Source organism: Oncorhynchus tshawytscha, linkage group LG07 (assembly GCF_018296145.1).
Source record: "Oncorhynchus tshawytscha isolate Ot180627B linkage group LG07, Otsh_v2.0, whole genome shotgun sequence".
NCBI classification, from domain to species: Eukaryota; Metazoa; Chordata; class Actinopteri; order Salmoniformes; family Salmonidae; genus Oncorhynchus; species Oncorhynchus tshawytscha.
Window position 1 is genome coordinate 49088989 of NC_056435.1, and position 25328 is coordinate 49114316.

Below are 25328 nucleotides of genomic sequence, written 5' to 3' on the forward strand. Positions count from 1 at the left end.
CAAGTCACTGGTGCTTTTGTTTGTTAGCAGGAATCAGAAAGATAGAATTATGGTCAGATTCGCCAAATGGAGAGCGTAGAGCTTTGTATGCGTTTCAGTGTGTGGAGTAAATGTGGTCTTGAGTTTTTTTGCCTCTAGTTACACATGTGATATGCTGGAGTAATTAGGAAAAACAGATAGTATGTTGTAAAGTTTAAGGATTAAGAAATGTTTAAGGATTAAGAAATTGCACAAATTCTAATCTCTTCAATAATAGAGGAATAGTTTTAACATTGGTTCTGTCATGTGCTTAATGTTCTGCTTAACTCCTGAACAAATCAACCAGGAAATTGAGTTTGTGGTTGACAGATAATCTTCTCTACATTGTCATGTGCCCCCTCGTGGTGAAAAGGGTGTGCTGGTGTACTCCAGAAGCAAAACTTGTAATTTTTTATTCATCAACATGCACAGGTTTTACCTTGAACTGTCTATGCAACATGAGAAACATTCTGAAAACAGCTTTTTAAAAACAGCAGACATTTTATTTCCCCAAAAGTGATAAATGTTAACCAGTAATCTGCTTATTACAATATTGAGTTTATATGGACGGCCTCGAAATGCCACTTTCCACCGTATGGACCCTGATCCAAAGTAGTGCACTATAAAGGGAACAGGGTGCCATTTGGGACAAATCCATGGAAAGAAACATCTCTTTTTTTATTCTAAAACCTGGACATTGACAGTACAATCCCTGTATTGGCAAGACCTTTGAAAGACATACAGAACACTGAATACTGAAGAGAAAGACTGAAGAATATAATGACAAGCCCATCAAATGCATCATGTTTCCAATAAACCTGGAGCTATCTCGCTCTCTGGATTTTCTCTAAGACTTGTTACCTGCCATCTCAGAAATATTTGGTATGTGAAGGTCCAGGTTTCCCCATCCTCAGTCCCCATACAGCCCTGTAGAGGCATTGTGTAAGAAGATGCTTCAATCGTATTGGGTCCAACTGGATTCCTCAGATTGGTGGAGGATGAGGTGAGTTTCCCCCTTTCTATGTAAAACACTGAGCTCCTAAGTGGAAAAGCTGTATATAATTAAAATTAATCAAACTGAAGACTTCTCTAATCATCATCTTGCTCATCGTCAATCAAGACCCTCTGTCGTCTGCCCTTGGCAGTTGCGGAGTGACTGAGTCACTGCGTCCCTATCAGCCCCGAGTTCCAGAGTGAGGGAGTCCACTGTCAGGAGAGGAGACAGCAATGTTAGCAAAACATGTCGTACTAATCATTTTGTAGCCAGGATGCCAGTCCGTTTCTTCTTTAACAAACGCCAGTCATTGTCATTCTTGCCAAAGGCAAATGAGTTTGTGGGTAAAACTAACAGGACTAGATTATGATTAGGTTAAAGCACAGTATCTCCATCCTCGTCACTGTCCAACAACAGCACTCTGCTTCTCTTGCCGGAGGTCTTCTTATTCTCTGAAGATCTGTGATGGTCAAGGAGAGGAGAAAACAGTCAGAAAATAAACAGGCAGCGCTATGCTATTGCATAAGAAATACACTGTGTACAGAATGGAGAACTCTCACCTCTGAGGTGCAGTGTCTGAATCTATATCCTCAACAGGTGTGAAAGCTGAAGAGAAAGAAATGGCTTGTCAGATATAAGTGGATGTTTGCGTATATACAGTAGTTAATCATATTCAGATGTTTGGTAACACAAAACAGCATCAGTAAAAAACCTTACATTTGTGAAGAGTTTGATGGAAATATTACATCCCCTAATAAAGTTATGGTTAACTAAGAAACAACCTTGGATCAATTCTATGAGATCTCCACAATTCAGAGTTATCTATGGAGTATGAGATAATGGCTATTCATTAGTGCACTACTTTTGAACACAGCCCATAGGGTTCTGGTTAAAGGTAGTGCAATATATAGTGAATTGGGTGCCATTTCAGACACATCCAATGTCTTTAATCTGCTGACCTTTGCCATCTGCCTCAGCAGAACACAATTGTCTCTTGTGGGCCAGCAGCAGGCCTCAGAGAGCCTGGGCTCTCTGCTCATGGGAGTCTGCCTCCACCTGCGTCTGCTCCTGGAAGGGGCTCCTTGGGGATGGCCGCTCCGTCCTCTCTCCCCCTGCCGTTGGGGATCCCCTTAACTGGGAAGGGTTCATCTTGGCTGGGATCCTCCAGAACGACTCCTAATCGATCATTAGACACACATTACCTATACAGTAGTCTATGGGAAAGCCTGCCAAAGTTTTGAAAAATACAGACATCACTTCAATGCCTTTTATAAATGCAACATTTTCAAAGTTGAGTGCCTCATATAAGCTGTATCTTGCCTTAAAGTTGGAATCCTTAATTGTGAAACTGCCACGTCCGTTTGTGATAATACAACAACAAAGTGACTGCAAACAATGCTGTTTTTTCTCTCTGACATCAATGAACACACGCGGAATAGAACAGCAGAATATGTACTGGGTGCGCATTGCGACACTCACCTCTGCTCAACAACAAAAAAACGATCATGGCCATGGTGCCTATTGGTTTCCCTATTGTGGATTCCATCTTTTAACTAAGTAAATACTTTTGGGACTTAGTCCTGCAATTTAATTTAATATATATATATTTTTTTTTACATAGCCGAGTTGCCGCCTAAATCCCACCTGCTCATCGGCTGGAACTCGAAGCTCCTTTTCTCCATTGCGTCCTCATTCTCCTCTGTCAGAGGGACAGGTGGTACAGGCTGAGACAAGCCTGATGATGAAAATAGAACATTAACTGCCACAATAAATCACACATGTCCTCAACCACACTACAATGATGCAGCAATTCACAATGATAAAAGAATACATACTAAGTGTCCCCCTCCCCCAGTACTTTTTGTCATTTTTTACGTGAATTTCCACTCACCTTCTTCCTCGCGGACATCTGCTGTTCGGTTAAGGCAGTTCTGTAGCCACAACACGGGTCCTGACATACCTGTAACAAAATAATACAACTTTCAAATGTTGAAAAAAAATCTGTTTTGTAGCCTTCTTGCCAATGGGAAATCTTCTTTGATGTTGTGTAATGTTAAAATGAAAAGAACATACTGATACCTAGATGGGGTAGTCTGTAAAAATATGAACATGAATGCCCTGCTCTCACCTTCCTGCCGTAGAGTGTACACCATGGTCCCCAAGCTGGCATTCTCCTCAACCGTGCTCTCCCGCTCTGCTACCCTGCTTTTCCTCCGTCTGGCTGCCTGAGCATGCCTCTCCTGCTCCTCCCCCTCGCTCTCCCGGAGTGCATCATCATTATCTCAGCCCATGGATGGGCTCTTCTGTTCGACTGCCATGAGGTCAGCCAGGAACTGTTCTTCAGTTTAACAGATTACACACAAATACTTTGACTTTCATCAGTCATAATAGTAGTGCTACTTTTATGACATTTCTAGACTGCCAACCTATTCTATCCTGAACACCCAATACAATAAGAGTCAACAAATGCGAAATAAATTCCCCTCACCATTCCAATCCTAGAGCTCTTCTCCGGAGCGTTAGGGTTGCGGCATCTTCTTCTTGTGGAGTTCCCATCGGTCGTGGACTAGGCCCATGCTGAGCAGCTTTTCCACCAGGCAGGCGCGGGACCGTTTACCCGCCAACTTTTTCAGGATGTTTCCCAGCACATCTACAGAAATATAACAACCACTCAGAACTGGGTTCAAATACTATCTGAATTCAAAATACTTTAGCTGGGCTTGATTGAGCTTCCCTGGCACAATGGAACCAATAGAATGAGTGGCAAACAGAAAGATTTCCAATAGCAATTTAACCCAGGTCTGCAACCATTATCACCACGGAGACGAAGAATACTGCAACCCCTTATCACCATGGTAATATTGTATAGCGTCGGAATCAAGAACACCTTCAAAACGTACCATCCGAGTCTCTGAACTCCTCAAACAGCATCTGTAGCTCTTTCTCCTGTTCCTCTGTCCACAGGACAATATGAGTACCTTTCCTTCAGGGAAGTCAGATCAGAGGTTACTGGTCAGGTTGTCCTTTCAATACTCTAACTAGTACTGACATGTAAACAGTATGTTACATCCACAGACATTAATATAGAATCACAAATGGTTAAAGCTAGCAGGTTACAGGATGTAGCCTAGACATGATGGCCACCAGAGACACTGACTGACCTCAGTTTCTTCAGGTCTTTGACACCGTCCACCAGCCACCACTTGCTGACGCTGATGGGTGGTGTTGCTAAGCAGCGGCAGCAGAGTCTCCACAGTGTGTGGCACTGTGAAAAGTTCAAGGACAGAATATGGGACAAGCATATTGAATGGAATGGTTACCATAAAACACCAGTTAAATTAAATGATTGGTGATAAAAGGTCAGGAAATTAAAAATGAGTGGTGCCGTTTGTTTACCTTCAGAGTCACGGTGCTCCTTGTAGTGTTCACAGCGCCTCCATTTTGCTTTCTTCTTGGACCCCTCTCTGAAACAAACATGAGAACAATAAATTACTTTTAAAAATGGAAACCTTGAAAGCGCATAGTAAATGCGCACACACTTATTTCATTGACACCCAGGAACATACACACACCCTTCTCCAGGCTTGCTGTAGCCTTCTGTCATCTCACGTACAGCTCCCACATGCTTCCAGAAGAGCAGCTCTACGTAGGCCTTGTTTTTGGCCACCAGGGCAAGGAATCAGTTCAGCACAAACTTAGCAAAGGGTACCAGCTCCTGTAGGAGGAAGAGGAAAAAATGAACTTGTAATTGTATAATAGTCCTTGTGCCTTGTATAATAGTCCTTAACCCCCTAGAGTCGATGTCCCCATGTAAATTTAATTAGCATAATAAAAAAAATCAGTCTGTTTAAGCTAGAGATCTTTTTTGCATGGGCTCAATCCACTGCATCCGCCAATGGCAGCCTTCCGCATCTGCGGTGGAAGGTGGACGAGCTACAAGTGTCACGTCTGCTCCTGCCATGCCCTCTAGTGCTCATCCTGTGTCTCCTTGACCAGCCGCCACTCCCCCAGTGCTCTCTCCCTCTGTGTGTGTGTGTGTGATTGTGTGGGGGGAGACAGGTGTGCTGGAGTCAGAGCAGATCCCCACCAGCTGCAACCTGTTCCATTATCAAGACCTCTACAAATACTCAGTCCTGCCACTTCACACTGCCAGATCATAATCTCTGCTCAGTTAGTCCATGTTTCTAGCCATTTGTTCCTGTTTTCCCTTGCCTGACGAGTTTTTCATCTCCACTACAGTTGAGCCCGCTCTGACTCTGGTCCATGTCTCCAATCTGACTTCTCGTCAGTCCTGCTACTCTGTCCTGGATTCCCCACTCTATGCTCCCTTGAATTCCCCTCCGGACCTGCTTACCCTGTCCCAAAACCTCACGCTCCAGCCTCAGCCTCCACACCTGGTTTCCAGCAACCTGCCCGAGCTTCCCCTGGCTTGCACTCAATCTTCCCCCCGTGTTTCAATAAATACCTTGGTTACCTCATCACAGTCTCCTCGTCAGAGTCTACTTTTGGGTTCACCTGTTCCGCTCCGCGTGACAACAAGCAGTGTTTGTCAGACCCCGAGACAAAAACTTCTGTAGCGCCTGAACAGTTTTGGCTACACACTGATATGACTCTCACAAACACGTACGTGTCGGTAGTTTTGCTCTAGGACGCTCACAAGCATCATCTGAAGGTAACCCGGGAGCCAGTTATAAAAAAGTATATGGAAGCATACTCAGTGCACTAAACATTAGGAACACCTTCCTAAATATTGAGTTGCATCCCCTTTTGCCCTCGTCAGGGCATGGACTCTACAAGGTGTCGAAAGCGTTCCACTTTATCATCAACGGGCTGTAGTAGACCGGGTCGAGAGTTAAGTTCCTTGGTGTCCACATCACCAACGAACTATCATGGTCCAAACATACCAAGACAGTTGTGAAGAGGGCACAATAAAACCTTTTCCCCCTCAGGAGACTGAATAGATTTGGCCCTGTCCCCAAGATCCTCAAAAGGATCTACAGCTGCACCATCGAGAGCATCCTGAGCAGTTGCATCACCGCCTGGTATGGCAACTGCTCGGCATCTGACCATAAGGCGCTACAGAGGGTAGTGCCAATGGCCCAGTACATCACTGGGGCCAAGCTTCCTGCCAACCAGGACCTATATAATAGGCAGTGTCAGAGGAAAGCCCAAAAAATTGTCAGAGACTCCAGTCACCCAAGTTATAGACTGTTTTCTCTGCTACCACATGGCAAGCGGTACCGGAGCACCAAATCTAGGACCAAAAGGCTCTACTCGCTGTTTGTTTGTCACCTATGCATAGTCACTTTGCCCCCAGCTACATGTACAGATTACCTCAACTAGCCTGTACCCCTGCACACTGACTTGGTACCGGTGCCCCCTGTATATAGCCTCGTTATTGTTATACTTATTGTGTTACTTTTTATTTTAGCCTACTTGGTAAATATTTTCTTCTTCTTCTTGAACTGCACTGTTGGTTAAGGGCTTGTAAGTAAGCATTTCACAGTAAAGTCTACACTTGTTGTATTCAGAGCATGTGGCAAATAAAGTTTGATTTGATTTGAGTCTGCAATGTGGCTGCTGTGGCTAAACCAGGCCTCAAACCACAACTGAATGGAGGCCTCTGGAGGCCTCGGTGGTAGATCACGTCTTTCCCCCCAAATGACTTGAGTCCCTGAACCACATAGGAGCCTCCAAAGCGAGAGTGTCTAAGGAGAGGAAAAGGCCATACGAAAGCATGCAAATCACAGGGGTTTTAACCTGGCTTCTCTCTAGAACACATATTGTTCTCTTTAACTGCTCTGAGGTCAGTTTGTTTATTCAATCTACCTCTAAAGAGCATGTCTCGCTGACAATAACTGCTCTGAGATCAGTGTAGTTACCTTGTTCCTCTCTGGAGGGCGTCTCTCTGTTTCTCCTGAGCTGAACGAGCCTGACCCACACTCACCAGGAGCTCAGGCCTCTGCAGGGAGGTAGAACATAGAATTAGAAAAAATATATATATATTCTGTGGGCTGTGTATGGACAGCCATATTGGGTGAAGCAGAAGCTGGAATGTTTGATTAATTCATTCTCAGGCTTTTTGATCATAATGCATACGATTACATGGACAGGTACCTAGTCCTAGATCAGCTATCCTACTCAGACATGTTATGAATATGGGCCCAGGTGTGTGTGTCTCTGGTCTCACATGGTCTCTGAAACTTGAGGGAGGTGACCAACACACCTGTGCTTCACTGCTGTTCGCTTTGCGCAGAGGCCAGGAACTTGATCAGGTCATTCAGCCCACAGCAGCTTGTCATGCACACTGGCATCATCGTCCACGTTCTACAGCCATACCAGAGGAAAAAGGAGGGAGGAGGCAGAAAAGGATAGAAGATGGGGAGATAGGGAGAGGAAAAGAGGAGAAGCAAGAGAAAGACAGAAGGGAGAGAGGAGTAGGAAAGCATTGTAAAACAATGAGAAAGAGAGAGACAATACAGTGAGTGATTGAGATGATTCAACATGCCAGACATTATTGAGTGTTGTTCTGATGAGAGAGCCATGGTAATGGACCAAGGTTAAAAACCTCAGCATGAACTGCTGCTTGGGAATTTACTGAATGGGGTCACAGCACGACCTAACACAGTGAACTCTGACCTTCTCCTCGTAGAGGTCAGCGGGGACAGGCAGTACATTCCTGACCAGCAGCAGAATTCTCTCTATCAGCAGGTTGTCCTCCTCCTGCCTCTGCTCCCAGTCCTGAGAGACGAGAGCGAGAAGAAGCAGATAGAGGGAGAGAGGGAATTTTTTAACACATGGCCAATGCTTCTCACTCTCTTTTTTGGAAAATATTATTTGTGGAGGATGCCATTCTGTGGTGTTGGTCTGAAAGTGCAACACTCACTAGTTGCAGCAGATTGTACAGGGTTTAACTCAGAACTCCAAACACCTTCTCATTGGTAAAGGTCTGAGGATGGAGAGATGGGGAGAACAGTCAATCATACTGCTCACACCGTAGTCCTCCATTCTTCCCCACTAGGGTGGGCTCAAATAGTGGCACCCCTCCTACCTCCTTGTAAACCTGTAAATAGGACACCACTTGCAGGAAGTGATTTCTGACAGTCGGGTCATCTGGGACTTTAGCAGAGCAGGTTGGGTAAGGTTGACCATGAGCCTGTGGGGGAAACAGAGATGGCATTAGAACCACATTCCAACCAAAACAACTCCACAGGATCCAATATCCATCCAGGTTTCTTACAACTTGTTTAGGGATTAACGACATCGACACAAGTTAAAACCTCCATTTTCTAGCCATTTAACACTTACAGATCTTTTAGATATAGCAGTGTTAACAGCAACTATGGTTAGTCCATGGCAGGTCCTCTCATGCGAGACCAGTGTCCCTGTAGGCCTGTACTGAGGCTGTGTAATGTACCTGATGCAGGCGCCAAACAGGGCCTTGTCCTGGCTGTGCTGGGTGATGATGGGCAGCAGGTCATTCTGGAAGATCTAGCCCGCCCCCAGCTGCTGACTGGTGTCCCGCGTGTCATCCTCATGCTGCAGGTACCAGATCAGGTCCTTCACACCCTCTACAGGGGACACGCACACAGGGTCAGAGGTTACCCATGCAGTGTGCATAAAAGCCCTATACAGGATTAACATTATTTATTTAGAGCAGTTAGGCCTAGCTCAGATTATTACAAGTAATTTAAGTTGATTTGACAGTAAATATACTGTAAATCTTCCCTAAACACAGTACTTCGATTCAAGTCAGGGTCCTAGTACACATTACTACCTTCAGCACTGTGTTTATAGCCCAGCAAGTGTTGTTAGCCAGTGTGTGTAGCAGCTCACCTAGACAGTCGGGTTCTTCGTGGTCCCTCCAGCTACCCCAGGCCACTGCACGTTGCCAAAAGCTCACAGTTCATCATGTCCAAGTCCATATATCACTGGCCTGCCAAGGGGAGAGGCGGTGCTCAATCTGACAGACAGCAACCAGGAAATGGAGAAAGAGACACTTATAATGAGGTGGGGAAGAAGTCTTAACATAGTTCTGTAAAGATTAGAAGTCCAACACTAATATAAATAAACTATAGGTGAATATAGTATACAAAAAAAACAATACTGATTGAGAGAAATTATAGGCTTACTGGTTAATAATTACCTGGATTTCAACAGCAGGGCTGAGGTCTTCAGACGCCAGCTCATAGGCCGTTCAAACCTATGGGAGACAAAGAGAGTGAGACGTTGTTATATGGCCTTTACCAGTCTATGCACTAGCAACAATTTACTTTAAACATTGTTACAAAGTCACAGCCACAAGGAATAATCATGATTTTAGAAGTTTTTATTGGGAATTACCACCCATCTATTTTTTGGTTGTATCATTTTTAATTTAACTAGGCAAGTCAGTTAAGAACAAATTCTTATTTACAAGAATGGCCTAGGAACAGTGGGTTAGCTGCCTTGTTCAGGAGCAGAATGACAGATTTTACCTTGTCAGCTCGGGGCTTCGATCAAGCAACCTTTTGGTTACTGGACCAACGCTCTAATCACTAGGCTACCCGCAACCAAAAATTAGCCAATAATTGAGCACCAAGTCTGGAATTGCAATCTGTAATTTTTTCAGAGCTAAATATTATGCTGCGTTGTCACATACACACAGTAAATTGTGTTGTTTTACAGGGTCAGCCATAGAAGTACAGCGCCCCTGGAGAAAATTAGGGTTAAGTTCCTTGCACAGACTTCTCCCCATGTCAGCTCGGGTATTCGAACCCGTGACATTTCACTTACTGGCCCAACGCTCTAGTCGGTAGGCTACCTGCCACCCTAGTAGCAGATTGCAGCACAGTGAGCATGCTGCTTGGCTGTATGTCTGTATCGCTTCCTCTCAAAACACACACACCTTTACTATGACAAGATCCAAGTAGACAGTTGAAAGGCCTACTATCAAATCAAACAGACAGACAATTTCAGCTAAATTATCTGGTCCAGAATTAGCCCAGACTACAGGACCTAGTGACATTAACCATCTGACCTCATCTAATCAGGCCAGCGGGTCACTGAGTTCAGATAAACAGGACAGTAACACCATTAGGACAACATGAGCAAATGGTTTGGATGAGAAGCAGCCTTCTGTTTTGTACACAGAACCGCATGTATCCCTGCTCTCCTATGAATTGTGAGAGAGGCACTATGGCCATTTTACAGAGTGATTTTATTTCAGCCTCTGTGTAACCTGGGCATGTAGGCCAACTGATAATGGTCATAATTGTTGAAAAAAAATATGAAAGAGGACAAATTCTTCAGTTTCACCCTTTTAACACTATACGAGCATGCAAAGGGGTACCCTACTTGAAATGTGATTCCCATCAGCTCCTCTAGGTTTATTCACACACCCAGACCTGCTTCAGTTTACAGGCTCTAGTACAAAGACATTAATGCCAATTAACCCATTGACCCTTTCTTACCTGAGACACACTGCCAGTTAGGGCAGGGAATTGCCAGGGAATTGCCAGGGAACTCACAATACGATATTATCATGATTTTCCCGATTCTATAAGCATTTATATAAGCATCTATAAGCGATTCGATACTCTGATTTTATTGCGATTTGATGTTCCAAACATATGCCTGCTGCAGAGGAACAAGAGAAAGCCATGATCACTTTTTTTTGATCAGTCATGGAAATAAGTGCTGAAAACAAATTGGTTCCCTATTTAAAAAGATGGAGAACAAGCTACGAAGGAAAATACTTTAAATAGGTCGGTTTAATAATACTTTCCTGTGGATATTCTCTCAAATTTTTCGAACGATAAAAGAACCAACTGCACAGGCAACAGTTAGAGTAAATTCAAATTAAGTTTATTAATCTTTCTGGCTTGTAAAGGTAACTTTCCACATGTTTGCAGTGTTTTGTTTTTAGACTGTGTAACCAAGGTATGAATCAAATCAAATCAAATTTATTTATATAGCCCTTCGTACATCAGCTGATATCTCAAAGTGCTGTACAGAAACCCAGCCTAAAACCCCAAACAGCAAGCAATGCAGGTGTAGAAGCACGGTGGCTAGGAAAAACTCCCTAGAAAGGCCAAAACCTAGGAAGAAACCTAGAGAGGAACCAGGCTATGTGGGGTGGCCAGTCCTCTTCTGGCTGTGCCGGGTGGAGATTATAACAGAACATGGCCAAGATGTTCAAATGTTCATAAATGACCAGCATGGTCGAATAATAATAAGGCAGAACAGTTGAACTGGAGCAGCAGCACAGTCAGGTGGAAGTTGAAACTGGAGCAGCAGCATGGCCAGGTGGACTGGGGACAGTATGACAGACTGATTTATTAGGCAACATCTCCAAGAAGCAGTCAATGTTTACTTCACGTAACCTAAATGTTCTCAGGTATGGGTGAACCTAGAAACTCACACCTCCAGTCCTTCTAGCAAACCAAGTTCCTTCTGGCATACATTGAGTACCAATGCCCAATCCATGTTTCCATTAGCCTACAACCTCAATATGTGTAAAGTAAATTGGGTGGACTTAGTCTTAATTGTTTAGGTGAAAATGAACCGTATAAAACTGCAATAACCTAGTCCAAGAATATTTAACTCAAGAGTTTAAAAACGAGATTACACAAATGTATACTACTAACAAAATGTCGACTCTCCTATGTTGCACACATTGCATGCATTACTTTTCCAGAAGTTGCATAAAGGCTCTAAACCACAAATTAGACACGAACACAGTCAGCTACTGGGGGAAAAAACATCACAAATACACAGTATCATGAGGACTAAAAATGTAGTCTTAATAACTGCAAACAGAACATGAACTGATACATCTCATTCTCTCATGTCATAATACAGGTGTTGTGCCAAAAATCTCCCCCCTGACAGAATTCTCCCCCCCTTCGCGTTCTTCATTGCTGCGACATGCTTGCTAGTTGAGATTTCTGCTCTTCACTCCGTTGTCAGTTTAGCCTACATTTCACTGATCTTAGTAGCAGAAAGCATTTTTGTCTGTAGTTTTTGTTTGGCTATTTGTTTCAAGTGTATGTGGCGGTTCTAGCTTGTATAGGGCGAACCCCCACTCCAGCGCCCGCCCCCGCCAGCACCCGGGGGGCCCCGTGCAGCCCCCGGCAAGATGCCGCCCTAGGCGTCTGCCCATGTCGCCCATAGCTAAATCCGCAACTGATTTTGTATAAGTAAATCTAAGTCTATAAATAAGTCTCTTTGCCAAAATTCGTAATCTCTCCCATGTCTTATTCAACGACTTTTTTTGGAAGTGTAAGGATAATAATTCATCCATAATAGTTCTGAAATGTTCATTGCTTGCCAACATTTTACTCCTCTATGTTTAATATAACACACATACATACATTAATTATTCATTTAGGTTGCCTGACGTGAGTTTGTTCTATAGAAAGTATTTGACTCTGATGTGCGTCACAGAAACTATTTGACTCAAGCCACAAAATTAAGGAAATTAGAAGAGGGAATTCTGGCAGGGGGAGATTTTCGTCACAACACCGGCACTGCAGCAGCCCTCCACAAAGAACAGAAAGAACACACTCTTCCTTCCTTCTCATTGTGCCGCAAGACCTTTAAGCAGCATGTGATACTTACCAATAATGCCCTGAGATTTTAACCTACTTTCCTCCGCATAGGAGATACTTTCCTCCGCATAGGAGATGAGAGCAGGGGGGATTGAAGGAGACGAGTAATGTTCTATTTAATCTCCGTGCAGGCGAGCAGCTCCCCAGACTGCAGCTCAGAAGAAATATCAGCCCATTCAGAGAAGCACAAGACTCAGCTTTCTAGTGTTTTCCCCTTTAGTTAACACTATCAACATTTCACTCTACTCTGGGAATTGTGATCGAATTAACGCAATTTTAGCCACTTCCAAAGTAACATACCGAAACAAAACAAACTATGCAAAACTAACTGTGTAAGAGATTCTTTGTAGCAGAATGCATTAGAGTAGGATTCTATTCCACTGATAGGCATGACTCAGGCCAGTACTCTACACAGACCGATGAGCTATAACCAATCAGAGCTGCAGGAGTCCTATATGCAAATAGCCATTGCCATATATGGATCTGTGCCATTCAACTGGACTGTTTGCAGCATGAGAGGTCACTTGCGCGTGTTTTGAGATCAAATCGAGAGCTGCACAAGCCACCTGTGCACATTTGTTCATATTCTTTGCTAGCGAGTGAGTTATAGCCCAGTTATTGCAAATTTCTAGTCAATGATGGGGGAGTGGTTGCTTCCTACAAGAGCACAACATGTGTGCATTACCAGCCATCATTGAAAAGTGAGTCAGGTTAAAGAGCTTGCTGTAATTTGAGACGTCTTGAATAAGTATTGTAGCCAATAGGCAGAGGGTAGTATAATGTATCTTATTCTCTATAATAATGGTGAATTTTATTTTGGAAACTGTTTGCATCAAACAACATTTTCAGTCACCTTGTCTGAAGGAAAAATAGATTTTTATTTATTCCTTTATTTAACTAGGCAAGTCAACAAATTCTTATTTTCAATGACGGCCTAGGAACAGGGGGTTAACTGCCTGTTCAGGGGGAGAACAACAGATTTGTACCTTGTCAGCTCAGGGGTTTGAACTTGCAACCTTCCGGTTACTAGTCCAATACTCTAACCACTAGGCTACCCTGCTGCCGATTAACAGCCCTGCATGTTATTCTTCAAAAGTAGGCTATATTGGCACCACATATTGGCTGCTATTGTAGGCTGAATGATAGAACAGCTATTTTCATGTTATGGGATGCATTTTCTCCATTTCTCCATTGTTTTTGATGGTAGACCACTCTGGTAGGCCTACATTGTGATCAAATAGCCACAGTAGCCCACTTGGCCACTGTTAAAACTAACTTAAAGCGGGTACAGCCTCAGCTTTCACAGTAAACGTGTGCCGGAAGTTGCATAGAATTTTTACAACATTCAAGTTTGTGCTCAGCAGACCTGAAATTTGCTCAGTGCTGTAAAAAAATGTAAGGGAACATTGGAGACAAGGCTTAACCCATTCAATGTCAATGCTTTGCCGTTTTATAGCTAATTTCCCTAAATGTGATGCTCCAGAGCTTTTGTATAATTTCAGCTAGTAGTTTTGAAAGTAGTGCTCACGAATAGAGCTGGCACAATTGTGTAACCAACGATTATGGACAACCCTGAACTAACAAATAATCGTCTTAATGCATTCATTTTAGGAGAAGTGGGGATTCAACTTCATACTCATGTAGATACACTGCTCAAAAAAATAAAGGGAACACTAAAATAACACATCCTAGATCTGAATGAATGAAATATTCTTATTAAATACTTTTTTCTTTACATAGTTGAATGTGCTGACAACAAAATCACACAAAAATTATCAATGGAAATCAAATTTATCAACCCATGGAGGTCTGGATTTGGAGTCACACTCAAAATTAAAGTGGAAAACCACACTACATGCTGATCCAACTTTGATGTAATGTCCTTAAAACAAGTCAAAATGAGGCTCAGTAGTGTGTGTGGCCTTTACGTGCCTGTATGACCTCCCTACAACGCCTGGGCATGCTCCTGATGAGGTGGCGGATGGTCTCCTGAGGGATCTCCTCCCAGACCTGGACGAAAGCATCCGTCAATTCCTGGACAGTCTGTAGTACAATTTGGCATTGGTGGATGGGGCGAGACATGATGTCCTAAGATGTGCTCAATTGGATTCAGTTCTGGGGAACGGGTGGGCCAGTCCATAGCATCAATGCCTTCCTCTTGTAGGAACTGCTGACACACTCCAGCCACATGAGGTCTAGCATTGTCTTGCATTATGAGGAACCCAGGGCCAACTGCACCTGCATATGGTCTCACAAGGGGTTTGAGGGTCTCATCTCGGTACCTAATTGCAGTCAGGCTACCTCTGGCGAGCACATGGAGGGCTGTGCGGTCCCCCAAAGAAATGCCACCCCATGACTGACCCACCGCCAAACCGGTCATGCTGGAGGATGTTGCAGGCAGCAGAACGTTCTCCACGGCGTCTCCAGACTCTGTCACGTCTGTCACATGTGCTCAGTGTGAACCTGCTTTCATCTGTGAAGAGCACAGGGCGCCAGTAGCGAATTTGCCAATCTTGGTTGTTCTCTGGCAAATGCCAAACGTCCTGCACGGTGTTGGGCTGTAAGCACAACCCCCACCTGTGGACGTCGGGCCCTCATACCACCCTCATGGAGTCTGTTTCTGACTGTTTGAGCAGACACATGCACATCTGTGGCCTGCTGGAGGTCATTTTGCAGGGCTCTGGCAGTGCTCCTCTGGCTCCTCCTTGCACAAAGGCGGAGGTAGCGGTCCTGCTGCTGGGTTGTTGCCCTCCTACGGCCTCCTCCACGTCTCCTGATGTACTGGCCTGTCTCCTGGTAGCGCCTCCATGCTCTGGACACTACGCTGACAGACACAGCAAATCTTCTTGCCACAGCTCGCATTGATGTTTCATCCTGGATGAGCTGCACTTCCTGAGCCACTTGTGTGGGTTGTAGACTCCGTCTCATGCTACCACTAGAGTGAAAGCACCGCCAGCATTCAGAAGTGACCAAAACATCAGCCAGGAAGCATAGGAACTGAGAAGTGGTCTGTGGTCACCACCTGCAGAACCACTCCTTTATTGGGGGTGTCTTGCTATTGCCTATAGTTTCCACCTGTTGTCTATTCCATTTGCACAACAGCATGTGAAATGTATTGTCAATCAGTGTTGCTTCCTAAGTGGACAGTTTAATTTCACAGAAGTGTGATTGACTTGGAGTTACATTGTGTTGTTTAAGTGTTCCCTTTATTTTTTTGAGCAGTGTATAAATTATCACAATAGCATTTCTCTTTTTTTTACATAAAGTGGGGAAAGTTGGTAATATTTTTACGAGCACCACGGCAAGGGTGGAAGGAGAACTTTAACTTCCAAAAGTGGTCAAAACTATTTGTTTTTGAGGGGTGTCACCAAAGCGGTGTTCTATTCATTAGGTATGTCGTAGCTCATTTTCAAAGATGCCTTACAAGCTAAAAAAACAACATTTATACAAGAATGACAAGACAATAACCATGGGCATTTGCATGACAATGAATTGTTACCCAAAATTCCCGTAATCGTCACAGACCTACTCACAAACCAAAACTGGTCCCCAAAAAACTTGAACAGTTGTGTACTACATCATCCATTTCATATGATATGATTTTTGCAATCTGCATGATATGTTACAAATCTGTTAAGTGCTTATTAAGGTCCCAGACAGCATCTTTAATCAGACAATCATGAAGGTAAGTAAGTAACCATCACCGCTGACCTGGGTCATATAGGACCTTCAAATTGACAGCTGGATTAACTCTACTGAGAAGTGGTAAGTGAAGCTTTACAGAATAGACAAAGCAGAGGAGGAAGAAATAGAATGAGACCCCAGTCATATAACCGACTAGAAACAAATGCTGTGTTAGTGGCATTTGTGCCGTTTACGACACAGAACAAGCTTTGAGGCTTGACTCGCATTGAGCAAGGGTCTAACAGACCACTCAACTAAGTCACAATAAAACATTTTATTGGTGAATTAACAGATTGGAAACAGAGCCCACACAGTAAGAAAACAAGTGCTTATTTTCTGGTCCAGAAAGGCCCAAGACTATGCTGCACTGCAATCAAATGAAGTCTAACTTTCTATGCCGCATCCAAACTATTTAAGGTTTAGGCCTTTGATGTACATGTGATGGGACCCACCGAACACTTGAAGAAACAAAAAAAGTATAGCAGCTAACGATTCAGGCCGTCTAGTCATTTGGCTCAATAGCAGCAGCATCATTCATTCAATGCATAATGGCTCCAAAGGAAATGCATATATTTTGACAACCAGCTAACAATGTGTCAGTCTAACAAAACAGATTTACTTTGGGGACTTGGCAGTTTAAGTCTCTAAAGGTTGTCAGACCCCTGAATAATGATAAACCCCTGCTGAATCTAAGAGGAAGAACATCTCAGAGACTAGCTCCTGTCTGACTTATGTTAGTGTTGAATACAGAGTAGAATGACTACCCCCTCTCATTGAAGCTATGGAAGTTCAAGGCCGACCGTGGTACTGTAGGCATTGCAAACAGAAAACTTAATCTATTATAGTGAATGGAAAAATTGCACGTTTCGTGTTCCATCTTAGTCTTTCTGACCAGACAACATCATATAGATGGCCTACACATACAGAGACAGAGGGGCGCTATTTTGCTCTCTCGGATGCTTTTTCTTGATGAGATTCCCTCAGCCTCTTGCGAACTGAAGGAAAATTATGAAACACAGAGACACTAAAAGATCATATAATTTATGTTTTTTGTTTGGTATATTTTTTGGGAGAAGCCTGACTTCCCTTGGCATTCATGAATATGTGCCACTAAAATCCTATTTTAGGTTATATCTTGTTGACTTATGAAAGGCAGCAAACCAAGTACACAGTAAATTATCCAGTGTTAAATTTAACACTGTTCCAGTGTCTATTGGGGTCCACACTTTTCAGTGTTAAATTAACACACTGTTTAATGACAGCCTTATTAGCATATTTCCCTGGGTGCCTTGCCTTTTGAGTGAATTGTAGAGTTACTCCCCTTGACTGTATTTGTTAGTGACAGAGACGTGGTTGTTGCATTCATTCCTTTTCAGTCCTGTCGCCTTCACCAAGTCAGATCCTAAGTAAATATTTTATTGTTAAAATGCAAATATTTAAGATGATAAGATACATTTTCAGAAGGCCTTATTTTGAGGTCCTAGTTTTACATTGGCTGGAAACTCATGGTTACAGACCATATCAGGCATGCAGGTCACATTATGCGGGCTTGCAAAGTCATGTGTAATTTCTACTGAGTGGAGATATCCAACATTTGGATATCTTATTCACCCTCAACCTGCTTAGCTACGTCAATTACCTCGCTCCCCTGCACATCGACTTGATACTGGTATTCCTTGTACAGTGCCTTCAGAAAGTACTCACAACACTTGACTTATTCCACATTTTGTTATATTACAGCCTGAATCTACAATACCCAATAATGACAAAGTGAAAACGTGTTTGTAGAAATGTTCACAAATTTATTGAAAATTAAATACAGAAATGTGTCATTTACATAATTATTCACACCCCTGATTCAATACATGTTGCAATCACTTTTGGCAGCGATTACAGCTGTGTGTCTTTCTAGGTAAGTCTCTAAGAGCTTTGTACACATAGATTGTACAATACTTGCACGTTAATCTTTAAACAATTGTTCAAGCTTTGTTAAGTTGGTTGTTGATCATTGTAAGACAGCCATTTTCAAATCTTGCCATAGATTTTCAAGCCAATTTAAGTCAAAACTGTAACTAAACCACTCAGGAACATTGTGTCATCTTGGTAAGCAACTCCAGTCAATATTTGGCCTTATGTTTTAGGTTATTGTCCTGCTGAAAGGTGAATTTGTCTCCCAGTGTCTGTTGGAAAGCACACTGAACCAGGTTTTCCTCTAGGATGCCTGTGGTTAGCTCCATTCTGTTTTTTTGTCCTAAAAAACTCCCTGGTCCTTGCCTATGACAAGCATACTCATAACATGATGTAGCCACCACTATGCTTGAAAATAAGAAGAGTGGTACTCAGTAATGTGTTGTGTTGGTATTTGTGGGGTACAGAGATGAGGTAGTCATTCAAAAATCAAATATCATGTCAAACTATTATTGCACACAGTCCATTATTGCACACAGACTTATTAAGCAAATGTTTACTCCTGAACTTATTTAGACTTGCTATAACAAAGGGGTTGAATACTTATTGACTCAAGACATTTCAGCTTTTCATTTTTTATTAATTTGTAAAAGTGTCTAACAACACAATTCCACTTTGACATTGTGGGGTATTGTGTGTTGGCCAGTGACACATAATCTCAATTTAATGCATTTAATAAATTCAGGCTATAACACAACAAAATTTGGAAAAAGTCAACCGATGTGAATACTTTCTGAAGGCACTGTATATAGTCATGTTATTGTTATTCGTTATTCACTGAGTATTTATTTTTCATGTCACTATTTTAAAAAACTTTATCTTTAACTAAATAAATATGCATTTCACTGTTCTACAACTGTTGTTTACAAAGCATGTGACAAATAGGTTTCTGGAGGAAACCTGGCACCATCCCTACGGGGAAGCATGGTGGTGGCAATATCATACTATGGAGATGTTTTTCAGCGGCAGGGACTGGGAGACTAGTCAGGATCGAGTGAAAGATGAACGGAGCAAAGTACAGAGAGATCCTTGAGGAAAACATGCTCCACAGCACTCAGGACCTCAGACTGGGGTGAAGATTCACCTTCCAACAGCACAACGATCCTAAGCACACAGCCAAGACAACGCAGGAGTGGCTTCGTTACAAGTCTCTGAATGTCCTTGAGTGGCCCAGGGGGAGCCCACGATTGAACATCTCTGGAGAGACTTCGTTACAAGTCTCTGAATGTCCTTGAGTGGCCCAGGGGGAGCCCACGATTGAACATCTCTGGAGAGACCTGAAATTAGCTGTGCAAATCAAATCAAAGTTAATTTGTCATGTGCGCCGAATACAACAGGTGTAGGTAGACCTTAGAGTCAAATGCTTACTTACAGGCTCTTACCAATAGTGTGAAAAAAGGTGTGTGTGTGTGTAGGTAAGTAAAGAAATAAAACAACAGTAAAAAGACATTTGAAAATAACAGTAGCAAGGCTATATACAGACACCGGTTAGTCAGGCTTATTGAGGTAGTATGTACATGTTGGTATGGTTAAATTGACTATGCAGATATGATGAACAGAGAGTAGCAGTAGCGTAAAAGAGGGGTTGGGGGGGCACACAATGCAAATAGTCCGGGTAACCATTTGGTTACCTGTTCAGGAGTCTTATGGCTTGGGGGTTAAAACTGTTGAGAAGCCTTTTTGTCCTAGACTTGGCACTCCGGTACCGCTTGCCATGCGGTAGTAGAGAGAACAGTCTGTGGCTGGCGTCTTTGACAATTTTTAGGGCCTTCCTCTGACACCGCCTGGTGTAGAGGTCCTGGATGGCAGGCAGCTTTGCCCCAGTGATGTACTGGGCCGTACACACTACCCTCTGAAGTGCATTGCGGTCGGAGGCCGAGCAATTGCCGTACCAGGCAGTGATGCAACCGGTCAGGATGCTCTCGATGTTGCAGCTGTAGAACCTTTTGAGGACCTCAGGACCCATACCAAATCTTTTTAGTTTCCTGAGGGGGAATAGGCTTTGTCGTGCCCTCTTCCCGACTGTCTTGGTGTGTTTGGACCATTCTAGTTTGTTGTTGATGTGGACACCAAGGAACTTGAAGCTCTCAACCTGCTCCACTACAGCCCCGTCGATGAGAATGGGGGCGTGCTCGGTGCTCCTTTTCCTGTAGTCCACAATCATCTCCTTAGTCTTGGTTACGTTGAGGGATAGGTTATTCTGGCACCACCCGGCCAGGTCTCTGACCTCCTCCCTATAGGCTGTCTCATCGTTGTCGGTGATCAGGCCTACCACTGTTGTGTCGTCTGCAAACTTAATGATGGTGTTGAAGTTGTGCCTGGCCATGCAGTCATGGGTGAACAGGGAGTACAGGAGGGGACTGAGCACGCACCCGTGGGAGCTCCAGTGTTAAGGATCAGCATGGCAGATATGTTGCTACTGTGAGGTTCTGTGTTATACACTATAGCCCTTACCATATCATATGTGATGGAATATTATTTGCTGTTGTCTTGTGTGGGTATATGTGTTATGCAACATAGCTGACTTGAGACATTGTTAACAGTTTTAGGGCAATGGGCCTTTCTCGTGATGGAAAAATACAAAATAACATGAAGACAGGAACTGTGCAATGAGTTGTGAGGGCATGGTAGTGTTGCGGGAACAAACGGTCTTTTGTTAGATAACAGGAGCCAGGTGTGAGAACTGTATTGAGTGTGTGAGCGCATAGATATTCTACACAGCTACAACGACTGACTGCTCAAGCGCTTAGGGGGCTGGGACCCGCCTGTGCGCCAACAATCAACGATAGGCTGAGTGAGTTTAAACCACGCCCAGTCTCTACTCTGACAGGCCGGCTCGGAAGCAGGAACTACTTCTGTCAAGAGTTTATTATAATACTATCTTTGTCAGGAACAAGTCAGTTCTCTGTTTTGCCCTGCGAGGTGTGACAGAGAGCACGTATACACGGATATTGCATTTACCACTTATTGCTTAGCTAATAAAAAATACATAGCATACAATCGTTGACTCAATGTCATATTTATCCTGATACCAGATTAGAATTGACGCAACCCTAACACTATCTACCCTCACCAACTGGGGGCGTCCCGTCAGGAAGTCCAGGATCCAGTTGCAGAGGGTTGTGAAGAGGGCACGACAAAGCCTATTTCCCCCCAGTTGTTTAGTCCCAGGTTCATTAGCTTAGTGATGAGCTTTGAGGCCACTATGGTGTTGAATGCTGAGCTGTAGTCAATGAATAGCATTCTCACATAGGTGTTCCTTTTGTCCAGGTGGGAAAGGGCAGTGTGGAGTGCAATAGAGATGGCATCATCTGTGGATCTGTTTGGACGGTATGCAAATTGCAGTGGGTCTACGGTTTCTGGGATAATGGTGTTGATGTGAGCCATTACCAGCCTTTCACAATACTTCATGGCTACGGACGTGAGTGCTACAGGTCGGTAGTCATTTAGGCAGGTTGCCTTTGTGTTCTTGGGCACAGGGACTATGGTGGCCTGCTTGAAACATGTTGGTATTACAGACTCAATCAGAGACATGTTGAAAATGTCAGTGAAGACACCTGCCAGTTGGTCAGCACATGCCCGGAGCACATGTCCTGTTAATCCGTCTGGCCCCGCAGCCTTGTGTATGTTGACCTGTTTAAAGGTTTTACTCACGTCGGCTACGGGGAGCGGGATCACACAGTCGTCCGGATCAGCTGATGCTCTCATGCATGCCTCAGTGTTGCTTGCCTCGAAGCGAGCATAGAAGTGATTTAGCTCGTCTGGTAGGCTCATGTCACTGGGCAGCTCGCGGCTGTGCTTCCCTTTTTCCCTTTGTAGTCTGTAATAGTTTGCAAGCCCTGCCACATCCGACGAGCGTTGGAGCCAGTGTAGTATGATTCAATCTTAGCCCTGTATTGATGCTTTGCCTGTTTGATGGTTCTTCGCAAGGCATAGCGGGATTTCTTGCAAGCTTCTGGGTTAGAGTCCCGCACCTTGAAAGCTGTAGCTCTACCCTTTAGCTCAGTGCGAATGTTGCCTGTAATCCATGGCTTCTGGTTGGGGTATGTACATACAGTCACTGTGGGGACGACGTCCTCGATGCACTATTAATCAAGCCAGTGACTGATGTGGTGTATTCCTCAATGTCATCGGAAGAATCCAGGAACATGTTCAGTCTGTGATAGCAAACAGTCCTGTAGTTTATCATCTGCTTCATCTGACCACTTTTTTATAGACCGAGTCACTGGTGCTTCATGCTTTATTTTTTGCTTGTAAGTAGGAATCAGGAGGATAGAGTTGTGGTCGGATTTACCAAATGGAAGGTGAGGGAGAGCTTTGTACACGTCTTTGTGTGTGGAGTACAGGTGATCTAGAATTTTCTTTCCCTCTGGTTGCACATTTAATATGTTGATAGAGATTTGGTAGAACTATTTAAGTTTCCCTGCATTAAAATCTCCGGCCACGGCCTCCCGGGTGGCGCAGTGGTTAAGGGCGCTGTACTTCAGCACCAGCTGTGCCACCAAAGACTCTGGGTTCGCGCCCAGGCTCTGTCATAACCAGCGTCGTCCGGGTTAGGGAGGTGTTGTCCGGTAGGGATATCCTTGTCTCATCGCACACCAGAGTCCTCTGTACCTACGTCGCTTCCTCTAGCGAATAGCTGGGATGTCGGCCTTGCCGGGTGTTTGGAGAAAATCATGAGAGTCTTGCTTGTTGAAAAAATCTTTGTCTAATCCAAGGTGAGTGATCGCTGTCCTGATATCCAAAAGCTTTTGCAGAAATAAGTTACAAATAGCACAAAAAAAACACATAAGATAATTGTTTGAACGCCCGTAAAACTGCTGCCATTTCTTCCGGTGCCATTTTACAAGTGCAGCGATGCTTCCCATCCAACCCGATAGAGCTTGAGAGGATCTGCAGAGAAGATTGAGGAAACTCCCCAAATACAGGTGTGCCAAGCTTAGAGCTCCTACTCAAGAAGACTCAAGGCTGTAATCACTGCCAACGCTGCTTCAACAAAGTACTGAGGAAAGGGTCTGAGGGTCTGAATTTAATTAATTTTAGAATAAGGCTGTAATGTAACAACGTGGGAAAAGTCAAGGGGTCTGAATACTTTCCGAATACACTGTATTACCTCAACAACCTGGTACCCCTGCACATTGACTCAGTACCTGCACTCATTTTATATAGCCTCGTCATTGTTATTTTCTTGTGTAACTTTTTATTTTGCTAATCTTTTTACTTTTTAACTCTACATTGTTGGGAAAGGGCTCGTAAGCATTTAACAGTAAATTCTAAAGATGTTGTATTCGGGCTACTTCTCTTCCCCCGCATCGTACTTATGATTGTGCCATTGATCTCCCCGGCAACACACCACCTCGTGATCGGCTATATTCTCTATTCAGCCCGGAGACCAAGGACATGGTGGAGTACATTGAGGATTCTCTGGCTACTGGAGACATCCACCCGTCTGCATCTCCTGTCGGCGCGGGATTTTTCTTTGTGGAGTAGAAGGACAAGACCCTGCGTCCATGCATTGACTACCGGGGTCTTAATGGTATAACGATCAAGAATCGTTACCCCCTACCACTCATCTCTTCGGCTTTCAAACCTCTCCAGGGGGCCACCATTTTTTCCAAGCTGGACCTTCGGAATGCCTACCACCTGGTTCGGATACGTGATGGAGATGAGTGGAAGACAGCATTTAACACAGCCAGCGGACATTATGAGTACCAGGTCATGCCGTTTGGACTCACCAACGCCCCCGCTGTCTTCCAGGCCCTGGTAAATGATGTGCTCCGGGACATGCTAAAATGTTTTGTGTTCGTCTACCTTGACGACATCCTGTTTTTTCCCAGTCTGCCCAAGAACATGTTCTCCATGTCAGACATGTCCTTCAGCGCCTCCTGGACAACCAGTTGTTTGTGAAAGCCGAGAAGTGTGAGTTCCACCGCTCTACAATCTCCTTTCTGGGATATGTCATCGCGGATGGAAATGTCCAAATGGATACTGAAAAGGTGAAAGTAGTGGTAGATTGGCCTCAACCTACGTCCAGGGTGCAGTTACAACGTTTCCTGAGGTTCGCTAACTTCTACCGCTGTTTCATTCGGGGCTACAGCACCCTGGCGGCCCCCTCTCTGCACTCACCTCTCCCAAAGTACCATTCACATGGTCTCCAGCTGTTGACAGAGCCTTTGTGGACCTGAAGCATTGGTTCACCACAGCACCCATCCTCGTCCATCTGGACCCGTCCTGTTCATTTGTGGTAGAGGTTGATGCTTTTGATGTTGGAGTGGGAGACATCCTGTCCCAGCAATCTGCCCAGGACGAGAAGCTCCATCCCTGTGCCTTCCTGTCTCATCGTCTCAATCCTGCAGGAAGGAACTACGACGTAGGAAACCGTGAACTTCTGGTTGGTCAAGATGACGCTGGAAGAGTGGAGGCACTGGCTGGAAGGACCGACCATAAAAATGTGGAATATCTCCATACAGCCAAGCACCTCAACTCCAGGCAGGCCCGGTGGGCTGTGTTATTTACAAGATTCAACTTCACCATTTCCTACCACCCAGGGTCCAAAAATGTGAAGCCTGATGCCCTCTCCCACCTATACAGTTCCTCTGCCACACGCTCGGTCTCCGAAACCATTCTGCCTACCTCCTGCCTTGCGCTCGCGGCTTCAGTGGGTTGGGGTATTGAAACCTTGGTTCGCAAGGTACAACGTTCCCAGCCTGAACCTGAAGGGGACCCGGCTAACCGGTCGTTTGTCCCTAACTCAGTCCGGTCCCTGGTCCTGGAATGGGCTCATTCCTCCAGGCTGACCTGTCATCCAGGTTCCCGTCGAACCCTAGCCTTCCTCCGACAACGTTTCTGGTGGCCCACAATGGTTCCTGACGTCTCTGCCTTCGTCGCCGCGTGCACTGTGTGTGCTCAGAATAAGACTCCACGGTAAGCTCCTTCTGGCCTCCTTCAGCCACTATCTGTCCCTCATCTTCCCTGGTCCCATATCTCTCTGGACTTTGTCACTGGGTTACCTCTGTCTGATGGCAACACCGTTGCCTGACAGTAGTGGATCGGTTCTCCAAGGCCGCCCATTT

At 44.3% G+C, this 25328-nt stretch overlaps 1 pseudogene; it reads right to left on the bottom strand.

Annotated features, from left to right (window-relative positions):
• Nucleotides 1-499: 499 nt before the first annotated feature.
• On the bottom strand, nucleotides 500-8276 carry LOC112255288 (annotated as a pseudogene).
• Between the last annotated feature and the right edge of the window lie 17052 nt (nucleotides 8277-25328).